The 16951-nt window shown below is 32.3% G+C and overlaps 2 long non-coding RNA genes across 2 annotated transcripts; one reads left to right on the forward strand and one right to left on the reverse strand.

Annotated features, from left to right (window-relative positions):
- Window positions 1-381: 381 nt before the first annotated feature.
- On the reverse strand, window positions 382-7870 carry LOC143072793 (uncharacterized). Its single transcript, XR_012977312.1, has 3 exons — window positions 6749-7870; window positions 2465-2663; window positions 382-769 (listed from the first exon to the last, which is right to left on the reverse strand). It is a non-coding gene; the product is annotated as an uncharacterized LOC143072793 (long non-coding RNA).
- A 4366-nt stretch (window positions 7871-12236) lies between these two features.
- On the forward strand, window positions 12237-16459 carry LOC143072794 (uncharacterized). Its single transcript, XR_012977313.1, has 3 exons — window positions 12237-12485; window positions 14712-14799; window positions 16304-16459. It is a non-coding gene; the product is annotated as an uncharacterized LOC143072794 (long non-coding RNA).
- The last annotated feature ends 492 nt before the right edge of the window (window positions 16460-16951 follow it).

The raw sequence follows: 16951 nt of genomic DNA on the forward strand, positions 1-16951 counted from the left end.
TGACCATTATCCCATGGGATTTTGGTTAAATCCCATGGGATTTTTTTTGGTCCCATGGGATAATTGTAGTCCCATGGGATATTTGTTGTCCCATGGGACAAAAAAAATCCCATGGGATTTTTATTATCCCATGGGATTTTTATTATCCCATGGGATTTTTAATATCCCATGGGACAAATTAAAATCCTATGGGATTCTAATTGTAAATATATAGATATAAATATACAGTAATGTGTATGTTACAATGTATTCTATTTGGTAGTAAATTATTATAATATGAATCTTTTTAATTGAATATCTTTTTTTCTTGGGAAATGTTAATTTAGCATATTGTTCTATAACTGTTAATAACTAAACTTTTAAACAACAAAGCAGATAATGTAAGTATCAATGTATGTTTATTCATGAATTACAGAATACTTTCTTGAAACACAATTATTTACCATTTGAAATCAATAAAACCTCTATTGTTAGGCTTAACATACTAGTAGCTATTTAAGTAAATCTATTTTATTCACAATATCCCTCAACACAAAACATTAATAGTTTCTTATCATCCAGCATTGTTTGATGGTATAGTCCACTTTTTGGTCATTCAGCACAGAACTTTGACATTATTGTGGTTTCAATATTTTTTTGTATTTTAAAGAACTTCAAATCATTGACTGAGTGATGAAAATAATAACTGATCCAACTTTTGTCTTTGAATTTATTCTGGTCTTGTTTCTTTGTTTTCTCCATTTATTCTAGGTGGTGAATTTGAATCCTTCTGAAAAAGAACCAATAAAATCTAAAGCAATGTATTATACAAAATTGTTTGCATACATGTAGCAATAAAATGATTTTCAATAAAAATAGCTATGCGGTATGGATTTTACTGATTGTTAAAGGTTGTCCAGTGTCATCAGTTGCTAACAGCCTACATCCTTTGGTCTCTGATGGAGGGTTGTCAAATTAGCAATATACCACATCTTCCTATTCTAATACCATATAACAATCAATTAATTTGTTCTTCTTTATAACATTTGGGTATTTTCCCAAGTTATATACATAATATATATACTGTAAATTCAGAATTAAGGTGGTACCCAACACTTTCACTAAAATTAATTTGGCTCGTTTAATTTTTATAAAATTTTGTCAAAGTATTTACTTTTACCCTTTAACAAAAATATAAAAATTTCAAAAATTTTGAACCAACCGTTTTGTCAAAAAAATTACTGATTATATAGCAGTTTGACAAACACCAATTTTGAGCATTGAGAAGCTTAATATTCCTTTTACAACACAACGTAATTAAAACGTTTAGCTGACTTTACAGAGTTATCTCCCTGTAGTGTTAGGTACCACCTTAATGCGAGTTTTTTTTTATTGCGAAAAATGCAACAGAGTTGTAAACGCAATAATTTAAACTCGCATTATGAAATATTTTATATATATTAAACCAGGATTAATCTCAAAATCGTAAAATTTAAAATCGCATTTAAGTCTAAAATGACAGAATCGCAATAATAAATGCACGCAATAATTTATGAATTTACGGTATAAAGATCAATGTTAAAACTTTAGACAACTATAATAACATTCCATTATTCACAAGAATTTGCAATATGTTATACAAAATGCAGACAACAGAAACAATATTTCTTTAAGCTTTTGAAGTTTTGACAGATTTCAATTTGTGTTTTATTTCAATGAAAAAATACCTTGAACTCTTTGAACATATTGGAAATTATAGCATTGATACAAAAAAATTATGTATGTTTCATCCTTATTTTTTGTGTCGTTGGCTTGCTGTCTCATTTTAATATACATTTATACATACATCAATAATCTTCTTCTTTATTAAAAGTAAAAATGGGATATTTTTGATTTTGATATCCCAAAACATTATAGTTCTATCAAATAACTTATTACCAAAAAACACCAATGTGTTTGATATTAATTTTAAGACATGTACATGTATAAATGTTCCAGACCATATCAGTATTTGGATCTTACATTTACGGTCCAGAACTTACAGTTCCACCATATGTGTACAGTCAGACCATTTAAGTATACTTGTACTGTCTGGTACCAGCTCGACTAAACCTGTGTTTTTATTTTAATTGCAATTAAACTATTTGTATTAATCTATTAAAGATTTCAGTTATGTTGATCTGTACTGTACATTTGTTTCTAATAAACTTGACCAACTTCTTAAAATTGGGCAGACTGTATGCGTACAGTCCACATACTTGTGTATGTTCTGGAACATAAACATGATTAGCAAGCATTTGGCAGGATGTCATGCTAAAATCTCATTAATATTAGTACTAAATTTTGAGTATATACATGTAAATCCACAAGTTACTTACTGAAATTCATGGCGAACACTCACCAAAATCTTAAAGAGGATACAATTTAGAGGAAAGACTGGACAGATGAATGCACTAACACTATCAAATCAGAGCATAAAACTTACCTAAAAACAAGATGTTTTACATTTATCCAGGAGCAGGATAATTGAAAAGTTGTTTTTTTCTTTCTCTGCCGTCCATCATATAACCTTTGAATTCATTCATGCAAATTATGAAAATCTGCAAAGGTAAGACCTTGAACCTCAGCTTATCCACATTTTGAATTTTGAACTGCATACTTGTCCTTTTCATCTTGCTGACAACCTAAACATAAAAAAATGATAAATACATAATTCTAGATTGACTTTGTTTTTATTTTTGTTGGTACAAACAATTTTCTCAACTTTAAAACGAAAACATCATCACCAAAAAGGAGGTCATACTAACCTCCGAAATATTTAAACAAACCGCAAATTATTACTTGATTGAAGATCTTGTCGTAAATTAATGGCATAGATACTCTTATTTTTGAAAACTTGATGTCTATTGCATACTTATATTCCTTTGTACGAGGGTATGCATATTTAGATGGACTCCATGGACTTTAATGTTAAATAAGCATGATTAATTTAACAGTTTTTCAGCTCTATCATCTATGTGTACTTTTTGAGAGAATCTTGCAATACTGTATATTCTGATATTCAGAACTTATTGTGAGGTTTTTATTAATACAACTGAAAGCTGTATCTCATTTTCATTTCTGATACATATTTATGTGCTGAAGACCAGTGCCGAAATTTTCTCACTGCATTGAAGACCCATAGGTGACCTTCGGCAGTTGTCTGCTCTTTGATTGGGTTGTTGTCTCTTTGTCAAATTCCCAGTTTCCACTTCGCATTTTATAACATGTATGCTGATTTTTCTTAAATTACAATATTTAATCATGCAATTTTGTCCATTATTGAAAATACAGTAAGCAAAAATAAATGCACAAAAAATTTAACATTGTTATATATGTAAAAGGCTTTTTTTTAAATTCAAAACAGTTGCCTACACTGTCAACATGACTGTTAATTTCCTTGTTTGATTTCATATTTTTAAAGCCTTTATAGCTAGCTAGATGGTATGCCGGGGCGGATCCCGCCATTTTAAAAAGCGGGGGTTCCCAACCCAAGACAAAGGGGATGGTCCTATATTCATTTGATTTATTTTATTGTCTCATAGTCATACAAGAATATATATGGTTTGAGGGTTGGGATCAGGGATCTGGAATTTTTTTAACCTAACCACTGGGGATCTCAACCATTTGAAAGTTTCTCAAACATGTGGGGGTGGGGGTGACCCCCATGGACTCTCCCTATATTTCATTTGATTTGTTTTATTGTTCTATACAAGAATATATATATATGGGTTAGGGGTGGGGATCTTGACCGTTTACAAGTTTTCAAACTAGAGGGTGGGACTTCCCTTTTATTTTATTTCATTAATTTTTTTGTCCCCGACAAGAATATATATGGTTTAGGGGTGGGGATCTGGATCATTCACAAGTAATAGCACATTCTCAAATTGAACAGGGTGGGGTAACCCCAAAGACCTCCTTTTTATTTCATTTCATTTGTTTTATAGTCCCATTCAAGAATATATATGGTTTAGGGGTGGGGATCTGGACCATTTACAAGATAATAGCATATTCTCAAATTGAAGGGGGTGTGGATTACCTCCCATGGAATCACCCTCCCTTCTTTCTTCCCCCTAAAATACCTTTTAATAGGTCCTAATGCACAGATGATCACAGATAGTTTACATTATTAAGGTCTTTCCCCTACATGGGAAAGACCTTATTGTTTTTCTAATGTTTTTTCTTTTTCTTTTTTTTCTTCCAACATTTTTTTGACAGGGCCTTCTCCCCTTTCTGTTGAAGTTATCAAGACCAATTATGGACCATCGATAGACCTCATCATGAACTTTTACCAGATGAACTTTTGTAGGATTTCATCATCCCCTTTAGAAGTTATCTCCCTTTTATTGATTTTTTTCAACATGGCCCCCCTTTAATGTTTTAAAAGATATCATGACCTTATATGGACAATAGGTAGATATCATCATGATGTATTACCACATGAGGCTGCATAGGATTTCATCATCCCCTTTGAGAGTTATATCCCCTTATAGCAATTTTTGATATTTGCATTTTCCTCAAAAAGTATTAGAGATAGAATTTAAATGAAAATGACAGCATGTACAAGAACAGATGGCAATGTTTATAAACATAAACAATTAATTTGTTACTTATCCTTATAAGGAGTTATTTCCCTTTAAAAATTATAAATAATTTTTGAAAAATTCTATTTTCAGAACCGGAAGTCATAGAGACCTTGAACCTTGACCAATAATCTTTAATTCATGTGACCTTCAATATGCACCCAAGGTCAAAGGTCACCGAGTGCAAAATAAAATTACGCTGCAATTTCAAGCTTACATATTAGGAAAACGATAAGACTTTGCTGCATACATACAGCGTGTAAAGTGTTCCTCTCCACGAGCTCTACATTTTATGTAATAAGCCCAAATATGTCTGACCGTCTGTTTAAAAGTTACAACGGGATGATTCTTAAAAGTATAGTATTGTGTGTATATCTTTTTAAAGGTAACAGATATCAACCTACTATAAACGGCAAAGATGATCAGTAATTCAAGACCTTCAATTTGAGGTCAATGTCAGGTCATGATGAAATTTCACCTTGACCTTCACATAATACTATGACCTTGACCTTGAGATATTTGAAAGGTCAAGTGGTCCTGAGTTAAATGGTGATAGTCAGATGTCTCTACGACTTCCGGTTCTCAAGTTTGGTATTGCATCATATATTTGATGATTAATTGTGACCTTGGTGAACTTTGAAATTGTCCCAATTCTTTTTCTATAATGTTGTCCTTTAACTTTATATCATTTACCATTTAACAGATTTGAGATATCTATTGTCGTTTTAGAGATAATGCAGTTTGAAATTTTGCAAGCGGCGGCCCGTATTTCTGAGCCAACAACAGCTTACCACTTAAAATGTTTAAGAAATTGAAGAGGTTAACATAGTTATATGTTTGACCAAATACCAAAAACATTCCATTGAAAAAAACACCAAAAAATCAATTTGAAATTTTCAAGTTTTGCATTGACTTTGTAAGTTTCATAACTTCTATTTATATAGTTGATATTGCATCATTATTTGCACTTTGTCAAATGGGGTCATCTGATATATCAAATTGAAGGTCTTAGTAAACTCTACTTAAAAATGAAAAATTTTAACCCCCTTTTCATCCCAGGGGGACGGGTGGGGTCATTTAGTGCAAACATTCAAATTTCTCAGATGGTAAGGTTGTCGCATATCAAATGAAAGAACATAAAGCGTACATTTCAAATTTCAAATTGACGTCTCCCAAAAATGGGTTGGAAGGGGTCATTGAGTGCAAAAAAGAAATTTTCTTTTAATATAGGGTTGTTGTATATCAAATGAAAGGTCATGATGTGTACATTTGAAATATCAAATTCCCGACTTCCAAAAAATAGTTGTATAGGTGCAAAAATCAAACTTTCTAGAACATGGCGTTGTCGCATATCATTTAGTGTTAAAAGCAAAAAGTTTCAGAAGTTATGCTTGTCGTATATCAAACGAAAGGTCGTACAAAGTACATTACGAAAACATCACTTTTACAGGAAAGACCTTTCAATTGTTTTACAAACAATTGAGATACTAGTTTTCCCTTGATTTACACTTTAGAATATACACTATACAGGTGTAATTTTTTTTTAAAAGATAATACAACTGAAGATCAGGCCCGTAGCCAGGAATTTCCAAAGGGGGTTCGTTTGACTCACAAACTCGACTTTAACAGTCACAATTCGAACAGAACATTGACTTTAACAGTGCTTATTTGTTTTCAAGGGGGGGTTCGTCCCTGGCTACGGGTATGAAGACCACAGTGGTGGATCAAGAATTTTTCATAAGTGGGGGCCCACCGACCGCCTAAGAGGGGCCTGCTCCTGCAATGCCTCAGTGATTCCATATATAATCAACCAATTTTTTTCCCAAAAAGGGGGCCCTTACTCCTGATCCCCCCCTTTTTTCCCCCTCATTTCAATCACCCTGATATAAATTTATTTTTATCACTTACAATAGGAATGGTTTGAATTGCCCAATAATTCTTATATACCCTTAATATCAACATATTTCATTTTTGATAAATGAAAGGCAAAAGATTTCTATGGTAGAAATGGATAGTGGGAAGCTTTCAGATTCACACCATGCCGGTGGCTGTGTTCAAAGTGCTGGGTTTTTATGATCCTCGTTGTTTGTGGACTAACTATCTAGACCAGTGGTGGATAATAGTGTGCGTGCATTAATCTTCTATACCTTCTTAATCACTATATTCAAATACTGACGGCAAGTGTTGTAATGTATCAATGTCTTATTTGAAATTCCGTGCGTGCTATTTCTTTACACGTGGGATCGAGAGTGCAGGGGAAGGAAACTTGTCAATTATGTTTATTTCTAAGCCAATATAAAATGAGCCGCCGTAAAATTAACCTTTGGTAATCCTCAAATTGGTGCAAGAGGCTTTACAGGCTGACTACTAATACATGTCTCAATCTCAAAATAACTCGGCAGCGTCAAATAACAGTGCATGTAAGGCTCGTCTCGGAGGGGGTGTCTTTTTTTCTGTCTTCTTTTTTTTAGTTATATTTTTAATAACTTACACTTTTTTCCATTATTCTCTTTCTTTCACTATTCTTTATTCCTTTTTTTTTTTTTCTTTGTCCTTTGTTCTCTATTCTGTTAATTCACATCTATACCCTCTTATGTGGACTTACGGTAGTAGTTTATTTTTTAGTTCTGGCAGAGATGTTAGATGTAATATATATGTCTCTGGTTCTGGTATTACCAAGGATTTGTATAGTTAGAACTATACAAATCCTTGGTATTACCAAGTCAATTTCTTTTTCATGCAGTGTCATGAAATATAATGGTTTTATGCATATCAGCCAAGATTGTGCGTAACATTTTAATAAACAATTCATCACTATATACACGTTATTTGAATTTTATTAAAATCGAGGAAGAACATGAATTTGGCAGCTGTAGTGCCCTTAAACAGGTAAAGTTCAATTAAAAAATTCTGATCTACTAGCATTCAACACCAAATTACTAGTCTTACTTGCTGTATATCGATAAATGTGATTGTATATTGTCAATACCTCAACATCGAGAATACGTCATGTGAGGTGTTGGTCGCTATGTTTGATACGGGGTCACCGGTTGCGGCTTCGAGACAGAGAAAAAAAAATCCAGGTAAAAAGTGTAGAATTTGAAAATTTGAGTTGTAAATTTTCCTAAAAAAGTACTTAATTCCGTTCATCTAGTAAATTTTCCTAAAAAAGTACTTATTTCCGTTCATCTATTATGGGTATAAACAAAAACTGAACAAGAAAAGTATTAGTAAACAGACAGAAAGTCGTTGAATTAATTATTTTACAATTGTTTAAATATATGAGAGAATTAAGGCGAATTTTCTTTAATTACAGATAAATGTATTTTAAGTTCAGGAAATGATTTATTCTTCGAGTACGTCAAACAACCGCTCAGGACCTCCTGAGTGCACTCAGCACATACAAAGTGCACTCAGGACCCATTACCGACACCGTATCTGCACACATGATAGATGTTTATATTCGTTATACGCTTCTTATTTTAGAGTTAAATTTTGGCAGAATTTGAAATCGTAGGGGCGGATCCAGCCATTTTAAAAATGGGGGCTAACCCAGGACAAAAGGGGGGCGGTTCAACTACATGTCCCCATTCAAATGCATTGACCGGCCAAAAAAAGGGGGGTTCCAACCCCCCGGAACCCCCCCCCCCCCCTCTGGATCCCCGCCTGAATCGAACTTTGATAGATATGTTAATTCTTATAAAATAATGAGGGCACGTGTCTCTGATTACACAACTACTGAGCCATGAATTATCCAATCAACAAAATTGATTGGATTATCTTTATTGTTTTTTTAGGAATTGTATCGTTAGTTCAGTTTTACCTTTAACATGAATTTGCATATAGAAAAAATAAAATATCTCATTCGATGTACTTTTTCAGTTTATTTTTCATGATGACGGGTAAATTAATTTGTTGTGTTTTGCAGTTTACGAATAAAGAAATTATTTTATAGTTGCGTTTTTTCTGTAACAAGTTCGATTTTTGTTTTTCAGTGTGATTCTCTCTCTCTCTCTCTCTCTCTCTCTCTCTCTCTCTCTCTCTCTCTCTCTCTCTCTCTCTCTCTCTCTCTCTCTCTCTCTCTCTCTCTCTCTCTCTCTCAATCAAGTTTTTAAACAAACACAATGTTGACTGAATATCAAATTTTATTGAATTTGTATATTTTTATTCTCAACAAACCATTATACAAGAGAAGACAATTATGTACAATATTCAGTTTAACCTTAACGTAAATCTGTGCACGAAGACTTAGTTGTGGTTTGAACGGATTTCGTGTCAATAGACTGTCTTCGAAATAGTCTTTCTCGTTGTAACAAAAATCATTTTTTTAAATTAAGTTTAGAATCTTACTACAATCTAACTTACATATTGTTTAAAAATAATTATACCCAAAATATCATAATTTTCAAAAAACGGAGACGAAAACGGAGACAAGTTCATTTTCAGAATTTATTTTCACATTGAAATTCATTTCAGGCTTGTGAAACTGGACAAAACGACTTTAATTAGAGAAAAAAACCTTAATAAATGCGGATTTCTTAAAACATTCGTATAACTCAAAAATAAAATTCCTAGACAAGTTCGATAAAAATGAGAAATAACATCTAACTACATGTATATGAGTTTGATTGTTTGAAAAGTACGGCTTTTACAGTTAAGAACGGATTCCATATACAAAACTTTAATTAATATAAATTCTTTAAAAGTATGAACATTTATTTCCCTTTTCAAAATCGTACAAAGAATTAATTACTGGTCCAGGACAGGATAATAAAATTAAGAATAAAACTTAAAAATTTATGAAACGAAATTTTAATAAAATACAAAAATCTTAAAACATCGTGATATTCATTTTAAACGTCACAATATTACTTACCGCATGGTCACACTGTACTAACAACACAATCTATAAACAACAATAAAGACAATCAAATCAATTTTGTTGATTGGATAATTCATGGCTCAGTAGTTGTGTAATCAGTGACACGTGCCCTCATTATTTTATAAGAATTAACATATCTATATAAGTTCGATTTCAAATTCTACCAAATTTAACTCTAAAATAAGAAGCATATAACGAATATATGCATCCATCATGTGTGCGATGACTATTAAAGGTCCTGAGTGCACTTCGTATATATGTCACGAGTGCAATCAGGAGGTCCTTCTAGCGGTGTTTAGGCGTACCGTTATTCTTCTGGCGGCTTCAAATTTTTTTTATCAATAACTTATACACAAGGAGACATTTTTTTATTTTATTTTTGACAGCATGAACCCCAGTTAATGAGCAAACACAAATTAAGAAAGAAAAGCGTTTACAATTAAATTTTATGAAAGGAAAAAGGGGGGGGGGGGATAATAAACAAATTTTATTTACGCTCACATACTTCTAAAAAAGATTTGCATATGTAAGCTCTCTATAGATAATGTTAAATTATTTCAGGAGTTTTGAAAAAAGAATATATACAGTTTAATTTCGACTAAAATAATGATTCTTTTTATAGATTTGGTACCTCAGTTTTGACTTGATTATAGAATGTTTGGCAATATAAAAAGACGAAAGTAGACAAACCCTAATTAAGCAGGGTTTCACAAGTTGATCTCCAAGCGGCCAACATTGTACATCGAATAAGATCTATATTTGTCAACGTTTTCAAAATGAAATAACTTGAATTGAAAATTTCCCAACTGTGATTGAAAATTTGTTATTTCTAAACGTCTTCAATTATTATTTCGGAAAGAAAAAATTATTTAGCATATTCATATATTTTCATAATTTTTTCCAAGGAAACCTTTTTTTTTGCAAAGTTTACTTCTATATGTTTTTAACCATCACCAGCGACATATTCTCTGCCATCACCAATTAGTCCTAATTATTAAAGATCAATTGACCAAATTCAGAGACATATAACACATATTATATGTCTCTGATAACATTAACGTTTTGGAATCCTAATGCAAAAGACAGTCGATTCAAACTGAAATAACTTCTTTAAAGATGGTTTGATTTTTTCAGAGACACATGTATTATATGTCCATGTATTATATATGTCTCAATACATGTATTATATGTCTATGATTTTATCAAAACAAAAATTACAAAATTATAAAATAAGTTATCAATCGAATGTATACCCTGAACTCTCACTATTATATATACATGTCCTAAGTTACTTAATGTCCTGTGTGCAACCAGGAGATCTTGAACGGTTTTTAGACGTACCATAATTTTATATGCATATATTTAAAGCTGTTCTTAATTATATGCATACTAGGTATCAGTGGCGGATCCAGGGGGAGGGTTTCGGGGGTTGGAACCACCCCTTTTTTTGAACGATCAATGCATTTGAATAGGGACATATGGTTGGAACCACCCCTCCCCCTTTTGTCCTGGGTTGGGACCCCCCTTTTTCAAATGGCTGGATCCGCCACAGAGGTATATTTATATATATGTGTGTATCAGACCAAATGACTTCCCAATTAGCAGAGGCGGATTTCGTTTTTTTCCAGCCCCCCTAAATCTTGGGAAACAAATGGTAGATTATATACGGAATCACGGAAGCATGACTGGACGTGACCCCTCTAAGGCAGTCAATGAGTCCCCACTTATGAAAATTTCTGGATCAACCATTGCTTAGTTCTAGTTATCTTAGGTCCTAGTGTGAAATAAAGCCAATGGGTCTTTTTAAACACATCTTAATTCATACATGTATACGTTTTCTCAAGGATTTGTTCATGCAATATTGAAATTATGTTTACTCAATGCGTAATTACTGAAGTTTATATTTGCTACTTTTCTTCTTAATTTCATATAAATTATTTTTTAATTTTTTTTTCGTCGAAAAATTAGTGGTGTTGAAATAGGGAATGGACAGTCACACAGATACCTATTATCACATTTAACCAAAGAAATGTTGTATAATGTCATCAATCTGTATTACACGTAGACAGGATGTTCTCTAGAAAACTATACGTTATACACACCCGAGAATACACGCACTGCATGTCGTAATGGAAAATTACTGTATGTTATAGTTACCTGTAATAAGCTTTGCAACACCATGTCATAACAGTTCAAAAAGATTTTCTTCAAATCAAAATGGAATATTCATTTTTTCTTTAAAATTTAAAACTTTAAAAAGTAGACTTTGACAAAATTATGAAAGGATTTGACTGCCTTTTTACAGAGACTTTCTATTCTTACTGTTATCAGTTAGTATAGACGGTTCCTGGCTTAGAATGATTCTCTGCTCAGCAAATGGTGCGTAATTAGCATTTGAATCAAATTTCTTGTAGAAGTAAAAAACACAAATTAATGTATTTGACAACTTTATTCAGGAGCACAGTCTATATTATCCGGCATAAATAACTTCGAGATTTATGTGGAAGTTTACTCTGCTGCTCCAAGGATTTGTATAGTATACACATCCTTGGCTGCTCGATCTATGCTAATCGATGTTCCAGTATATTTCATATTTATATTTATTTGTGAGGCCCTCGTCATCATTTATATTCACTAAAAGCACAGTCGCCTAAAAGATTTAATAATTATAGCGAAAAAATTGCGAAAATTGGGGGAAATAATATATTTTTAGTAGCATTATTATTTTAATCTTAAGAGGTTCCCCGGCCGTTACTTGCAAATTCAACTCTAAAATGAGAAGTGTATAACGAATAAATACATTCATATACGACGACTATATAGGGTCTGTCATGAGTGCACTTTGTATGCCCTGCATGTGTGCACCCAGGAGGTCCTCCTGAGCGGTGTTTAGACGTACCGGGAAAATCTTATCTGATTCAGGATCAATTCATCGGTTACACTCCCCTGTCACCAGTGATCCTTTTTGCTGACATTCTGAAAAAGTATTGTGTAGTCCCTGTGTAAGTGTTGACTCTCAATTTGTACATGTGGTTTTTTAACATTCCCCGGACTTCTGCAAACAACAATTATTCACTGATTAAGATGGAAGGTAAACGAACAGAAAGTCACAGGACATTCCGACAAAAAGTCACAGGACAAAAAGTCAGACACATGTCAGACTCAGACATAAAGTAACAAAGTTGATAGGACAAAAAGTCACAAACAATTTGTTGACAATTGTTTGAATGTAAATGAAAAAAGATTTTGAAATATCTTCTTTTTATTACATATATTCAGTTTTAATTTAAGGAAATTGTTCATAATATAAAAAAGAAGATGTGGTATGATTGCCAAGAGACAACTGTCCACAAGAGACCAAAATGACACAGACTTTAACAACTATAGGTTTGTACGGCCTTCAACAATGAGCCAATATAAAAAAGATGTGGTATGATTGCCAATGAGACAACTGTCCACAAGAGACCAAAATGAAACAGACATTAACAACTATAGGTCTTTACGGCTTTCAACAATGAGCCAATTTTAAAAAAGATGTGGTATGATTGCCAATGAGACAAGTTACAACTGTCCACAAGGGACCAAAATGACACAGACATTAACAACCATAGGTCACCATACAGCCTTCAACAATGAGCAAAGCCAAGGTAAAGCCCATACCGCATAGTCAGCTGTAAAAGGCAATCATACCATATCTTTTATTTATATTTACATGTCAAAAAATGCGTGCAAATGTAATCAAAAGCTGCACACATTGTACGTAATGATTTTTGTGTGCAAATGTAATGGTAATGTGCACAAACCTAATGCACTGATTTATTTGTTTTTAATAAATTTTAATTACAAAGTTGCTACATTATGTTCATGTATAAAACTTCAAGAAAAATACAAAAAGAGTGTTTTCTTGTTCAAAGAAAAATAATCTCAAAACTAAATTGTGACAGTGTGTGACTTTTTGACTGTGACTTTCTGTCCTACATTCAGATTGAATAGGGGAGTTTGGTTGACCCTGTCTCCCTCTTTCTGAGACGACTATCTCAGTGATGAGCTTTATGTTTCATATACAAATGTATTGTGCTTGTCATGTATGTATGTCGGATAAAAGCTCTACAGAGCTTATGTTATATGTATAACCGACAATAAATAAATAGCCCCTAACAAGTAAGAATTAGGTTACTTCTTTTTGTTTTGACATCTTGCAAGGGTTTTTATACATGTACCTCCGTATTAAAATTATACCCCCACTTTATAAAAGGGGGTATACTGTTTTACCCCTGTCTGTCCATCCTTCCTTGCGTCAGTCAGTCCGTCCGTCCACTGGATATTTTTTGTCCCATTTTCGTCAGGAACTACAATAGAAGGATTTCTGAAATTTGGTTTCAGGGTTAAATAAGTCGGCTATACCGTGTGATGCATTTTCAGATTCATCACTCCACAACTTCCTGTTTTCCGAACACTTACAAGTATGATTTAACACATGATAGCCAAGTTGAAAGTTGAAAACTAACATCCTAATTTATGTACAAAAAAAAAGAAAAACAGATATGTTTCACATAAACAAACGACAATCACTGAATTATAGGATCCTGACTTGGAACAGGCTCATCCTTAACAAATTGGCAGGGTATAAGGAACTTTGAAAATGTTTAGTTTTTGTGGCTTGGTCTTTTTTCCGGATACTGTAAGCAATAAGGCCCCTTTATTTAGTGAATGAAATAATTGTAAGATTCACATATCTGTCTGCCATATTTTATATGAACTTGCCCTCATTTTCATGGTTCATTGGTCAATGAATTTATGAAACACTGCATTGTTTTGTCAGTTTATCATAAGTAACAGGTAGATTATATTTGGTAGATATGAAACAATTGTAAGGTGTGCATGTCTGAATGGCAGATTCATATATAAACCATGACCGCATTTTATTGTTCTTTGGTCAATGATAAGTTTTCTTGGTTTTGTCATTTTATCCGTTTTTCTAAGCATAGGTCTACTTGTTGTTGTATGGAATGACTACAAGGTATCATATAAAAAAATGTCTGCCTGCCAAGGTTAATTTTACTGTGACCTCTGATTCATAGAATAATGATAATATTCATGATATTGAACAGCAAGAATGATGAGTAAGTTGATGTTATATACAAATAAGGCAAAATTTTCAGTTGCCTACTAATTATGTAATAGTAGTTATTTTTGTCATTAAATGATGTTTACTCTTTTATGTGTAGGGCAAGAACATAAAAGATAAAGGGGAAACTATAAACAGAAGAAATTATCAACAAAATAAGATTTACAGAGTTCAACAAAGCCTAAATGGTAAGTCCACTGTTATAAAAGTTTTTGTCCTTGAATAATGATTAATTATTTATTAAAATAAGATGTGGTATGATGAATGAGAAAACTATCCATCAGAGTTCAATTTAGTGGATGTAAGCATTGTAATTACTTATTAGAGGCCATTGATGACCTGTAACATGTGTAAGTAATGAGAAAACCCATACCCTATACATGTTATAGTAATCTATAAAAGACAACACTAACCAAATTTGAAACAGAGCATCAATTCAAACGTCAAATATACCAGACTAATTTATAAAAACAAAAAATTAGGAAAAATAAAAATGACAGATATGAACCAACATCAACCACTGAACTATGTACAAGCTCCTGATATTGGACAGGTATAATATGGCTGGGATGATATAAAAAAGAAACACTAAGCAGTCTGATTTCCAATGAGACATTTCTCCAATAGAGATCAAATGACATTTAAGAAGGCTCTTGGGTATAACAGTTTCAGGAAAATATTTAATATTTTTTTTTCATAACTCATTTTCATATGGTACACCAAATCATTCAAACAATCAATTCGGTTTGGCCCCAGATGACTTTTAAAATGTATATATCATTGAAAAAGCTCCAAATTATCTCCCTTTGGTGCAAAAATGCCATTTTTTGGCATAAGAAATGTAATATCTTTTTTAACTCATCGGTGGCCTTTATTTTTATGCCCCACCTACGACAGCATTATGTTTTCTGGTCTGTGCGTCCGTTCGTCCGTCTGTCTGTCTGTTTGTTCATCCGTCCATTCGTCCGTCTGACCCGCTTCAGGTTAAAGTTTTTGGTCAAGGTAGTTTTTGATGAAGTTGAAGTCCAATCAACTTGAAACTTAGTACACATGTTCCTTATGATATGATCTTTCTAAATTTTAAACCAAATTAAACTTTTGACCCCAATTTCTCGGTCCACTGAACATAGAAAATGTAAGTGCATGTTTCAGGTTAAAGTTTTTGGTCAAGGTAGTTTTTGATGAAGTTGAAGTCCAATCAACTTGAAACTAAGTACACATGTTCCTTATGATATTAGATTTCTAATTTTTAAACCAAATTAAACTTTTGACCCCAATTTCTTGGTCCACTGAACATAGAAAATGAAAGTGCATGTTTCAGGTTAAAGTTTTTGGTCAAGGTAGTTTTTGATGAAGTTGAAGTCCAATCAACTTGAAACTTAGTACACATGTTCCTTATGATATTATCTTTCTAATTTTAATGCCTTATTATATTTTTTATCCAATTTCATGGTCCATTGAACATGGAAAATGATAGTGCGAGTAGGGCATTCGTGTACTTTAGACGAATTCTTGTTTATTATAATTTTTAAATAAGCTGTACTTTAACTAAACTATTATAAAAGTTAAGCAATTTCTGTAATTTAGTACTTGAATATTCAAATGAAAGTTTATCATAATAATCATAAACATGATAAAATAGCCATTTTATTGATCTCTTCACTGATAATTTTTGAGTTTGTGTATTTGTAGGTCAGACATCTCGATTTTCATGGTCATCATTCACAGATCAATACTGAACAGAAAACTTAAAGCTGATATTTTCCTCCATAGTGCGACTTTTTTATTAATTTGAAATTGAACGTGTTTTTTCCTACATTTATTTGAAAGAGGAAATTTCAACATGATGACTATAAACAAAAAGGAGTCATATCATCACGATCATTGATGCACAAGAACTTGATCATATGAATACAACAATGTAATTATCAATTGAAAGATGGAACGAATGAACAAAATATTAGAATGTTGTTGTCCAAATAAACTTGCTTCGTCTTCTCATTTGAATCTCTCCATTCAATAAAGATGTACAGAGGAAGATCTTGGAAGAACAGATTGAAAAAAATGTTTTGTCTAAGAATTGCAGGAATATTCTAGTGAATGAAATTATTTATTGACTTCACTCTTATATAGTGGACTGAATAATTGTACATAGAAAATTGTGAATAAAGAAAACAAAAACTTTAACAAAAAGTGTTTATATTATAAATTTGCAAATATAAGCATACTATTATGTACACAACAAAAGTATATATAATTCAAATTGTTTGCATATGCAAGTATTGCAATGAAACTATAACAGAGAAAATCTTACCTCATGAAAAGAGTAAACTATTCAGT

Source organism: Mytilus galloprovincialis, chromosome 4 (assembly GCF_965363235.1).
Source record: "Mytilus galloprovincialis chromosome 4, xbMytGall1.hap1.1, whole genome shotgun sequence".
NCBI classification, from domain to species: Eukaryota; Metazoa; Mollusca; class Bivalvia; order Mytilida; family Mytilidae; genus Mytilus; species Mytilus galloprovincialis.